Genomic DNA, 3,337 nt, shown 5'->3' on the forward strand with positions numbered 1-3,337 from the left:
AGAGTGTGGCGGGGGTGGAGCGAGTGGGTAGGTGGGTGGGGAGGTGGGGAGGTGGGTGAATACCCTATCCTCCTCCCCCTCCTCCTCTCCTCCTTCCTCCACCTCCTCTCTCCTCCTCACCCCCTACTCCTCCCGTCCTCCTCTTCCTCACCGTCCTCCTCCCGTCCTCCTCCTCGCCCCGTCCTCCCGTCCTCCTCGCCCCCTCCTCCCATCCTCCTCCTCCCTTCTTCCCCCGTTCTCCCTCCTCGCCCCCTCCTCCCTCCTCTCCTCCCGTCTTCCTCCTCCCCCCTCCCCCCCGACCTCCTCCTCACGACCCCCTTCACTCCCACTCGGTTGCTCAGTCACCCCGCAGACGTCGAAGCGAGAGGACGGCTTTGCGGAGCGCTCCCGTGCCTCTGTGTCAACGCGAATTAGACTATGTGACGGTGTCTGCCTTTTGTGTCCCCGCGTGGTGGCTAAATGACCTTGTTCCTGCCCGATTTTATGCCTTTTTCGTTCTGTCTCTGTGATGCCGGGGTATACTGACCCTCTGATGGTGACTGGGACACTGAGGTTTTGATGGTGATTGTTTTTTTTTTACTTTCATGGTGATGGTGAGTATTGCAGCGATCATGTAATAGTGTTATTATAGCCTTGTAATGCCACCGCACGGATGGTTTGATGTGTGATTCCCTGTTGGTCGGTTATAGTGAATCGGTGATGGTGATTTATTTTTTTTTATGGTGACTTTGTCCTGTTTACTTATAGTGAAATGGTGACGGGGGGGGCGGGAGTCGTGACCCGTGATGGTGAATTCTAGAAACCTTACAGTGTTTGCAGAAATGTGGTGAAAGATTTTGTTTTTTTTTATGGTGTTTTTAGTAATGTTTTATAGTGACTTTCGAACAGTGTCAATAATCCGATAATAGTGATAGCGATATGATGAGTGTGCGTGACAGTGATGCATCAGTATTATAATGACTAATATGACTTACGGTTGACTTACGATGATGAAATATTGACTTACGATCATTTGATGGTGACGTATAGTTCCGGTGATGGTGAAATACGGACTTGAATATTTAATGGTGTTTAATAATTCGTTATAGTGTGGTGATTACAGTGACGAAGCAAGAAATGATAGTAAGGCTGATAAAAGGAATATATTATAGCGAAATGTTTAACTGATGGTGAATCTGATAGTGACTGATGCAAAATATGGTGATAATTCTGATAGTGACGATAATAACAGTGATGATGGTGCTATAATATTATCAATTATAGTGACAAGATGACAGCGAGTGATGGTGACACGCGATGGTGAAATCATACCAAGAATACGACCCTAAAACCGATAACAAAGCAATAATTCAAAAAAAAAAAAAAAATGCATCTACTTCGATAACTTTTTTTTATTCTTATCTCTTCATATCTATTTCTTGTATGGTGACCCCCTAAATGACCCCCACCTTCCCTCCCCCCTACCCCCCTCCCTCCCTCCCCCCTACCCCCCCTCCCCTTGGCGGCGACGGCATAAGACTGATGGTGACACTGTCTTTTATGGACCGGAGAGAAAATACGTGACATTCGTTTTGTGTTTTGGTAATTTATTGAAGACGGCGCGGAGGGGGTGGGGGGAGGGAGGGGGGCGTGGGGGGGAGGGGGGCGTGGGGGGCGTGGGGTGAGGAGGGGGGAGTGGGGTGAGGGGGCGGGGGGAGGGAGGGGGGGGGGGGAGGGGGAGGGGGGGGGGGAGGGGGGCGGGGAGTGGGGAGGAGGGAGGGTGGGGGGAGGCGGGGGGGGGTCGCTTCTAAAATTACCTTTCTCGGGAGAAATCGATCTGGGTCGTAAACATGGAATCGTATGGTATTTTCTTCCGTTTTTTTTCTTTCTTTCTCGTTTTTTTTCGTTTTTTAATAGTTTTCTTTGGTATGGTATTTTCTTCCGTTTTTTTCTTTCTTTTCTCGTTTTTTTTTTATTTTTTTTTTTCTTTCGTTTTTTCGTGTTTCTTTCGTATGGCATTTTCTTCCATTTTTTTCTTTCTCGTTTTTTCGTTTTCTTTCGTATGGCATTTTCTTCCGTTTTTTTTTCGCTTTTTCGCTTTTCGTTTTCTTCATAAAGAGTGTTTTTTTGCGTTTTTGTTTCTTCATTTATTTTCGATTTATATAATATTATTATTTTTTTCTTTTTTACATGTGTTATTTTTCATGTACTTTTTTTTTCTTTTTTTGTCTTTATCTTTCCACGTATTTTTTTTCCCTTCATTTCCTTCTATTTCTATCGCTATTTTTTTTCTTTAATATTTTGACATCCATTTATCCTATTTTGGTTTCTCTATTTCTTTTTTTTATATTTTCGTCGTTTCGAAAACTTATCATAACATAAATTCTACTAAGAGATTATAAGTAACACATCCTTATAAGTAATATAACCTCATAAGTACCTTGCCCTTGTAAGTAACGTGTCCTTACATGTAAAATAGCCTTAAAGTTAACAGGCTTTACAAGTAATAGGTCCTTATAAGTAACACGTCTTTAAAGCTAATAAGCTCTTATAAGTAGCACATTTTCTTTTGATTATTAAATACAATTACGTTCTTTTAGTCTTAATTATTTTCGTATTAATAGTGACATAATTACCTGGTCTTTCCATTAGTCCAATTAATATTTTTATAAGAATCAGATTTTTTTTTTGTCTCCGAGTAATTTTAGGATTATATGTCGAGGTTTTGTTTTGACTTTTAGTGTTTCGGGATATTTTTGTGTTACTCTCTTTCTCTTCCTTTCTTTCTTGTGTTTTTTCCTCCTTTCTCCTTTTCTTTCTCGCTTTCTCTTTTCTTTCTGACTGACTTTTTTTTCGTTCTCTCTTTGTTTCTCTCTCTCTCTCTCTTCTTCTTCTTTTTCTCTCGCTTTTCTATCTATCTCTCTTGCTCTCCCCTTTCTCTCTCTCTCTCTCTGTCTCAATCTCTCTCTCTCTCTCTCTCTCTCTCTCTCTCTCTCTCTCTCTCTCTCTCTCTCTCTCTCTCTCTCTCTCTCTCTCTCTCTCTCTCTCTCTCTCTCTCTCTCTCTCTCTCTACTTCTCTCTTTTGCTCTCCCTCTTTATATCACTCCCCCTCTCTCTCTAATCTTCCCTTCTCTCTCTCTCTCTCTCTCTCTCTCTCTCTCTCTCTCTCTCTCTCTCTCTCTCTCTCTCTCTCTCTCTCTCTCTCTCTCTCTCTCTCTCTCTCTACCTTTCTCTTTTGCTCTCCCCTTTATATCACCCCCTCTCTCTCTAATCCTCCCTTCTCTCTCTCTCTCTCTCTCTCTCTCTCTCTCTCTCTCTCTCTCTCTCTCTCTCTCTCTCTCTCTCTCTCTCTCTCTCT

The 3,337-nt window shown here is 43.0% G+C and overlaps 1 protein-coding gene across 1 annotated transcript in view; it reads left to right on the top strand.

Annotated features, from left to right (window-relative positions):
* The first annotated feature begins 345 nt into the window (after positions 1-345).
* LOC138867547 (serine/arginine repetitive matrix protein 5-like) overlaps positions 346-3,337 on the top strand; it is a 63,466-nt gene continuing 60,474 nt past the window's right edge. Inside the window, exon 1 of the mRNA XM_070143465.1 lies at positions 346-593. The gene's annotated coding sequence lies outside the window, so the exon portion shown is untranslated. The remainder of the gene's footprint in view (positions 594-3,337) is intronic.

Source organism: Penaeus vannamei, chromosome 30 (assembly GCF_042767895.1).
Source record: "Penaeus vannamei isolate JL-2024 chromosome 30, ASM4276789v1, whole genome shotgun sequence".
NCBI classification, from domain to species: domain Eukaryota; kingdom Metazoa; phylum Arthropoda; class Malacostraca; order Decapoda; family Penaeidae; genus Penaeus; species Penaeus vannamei.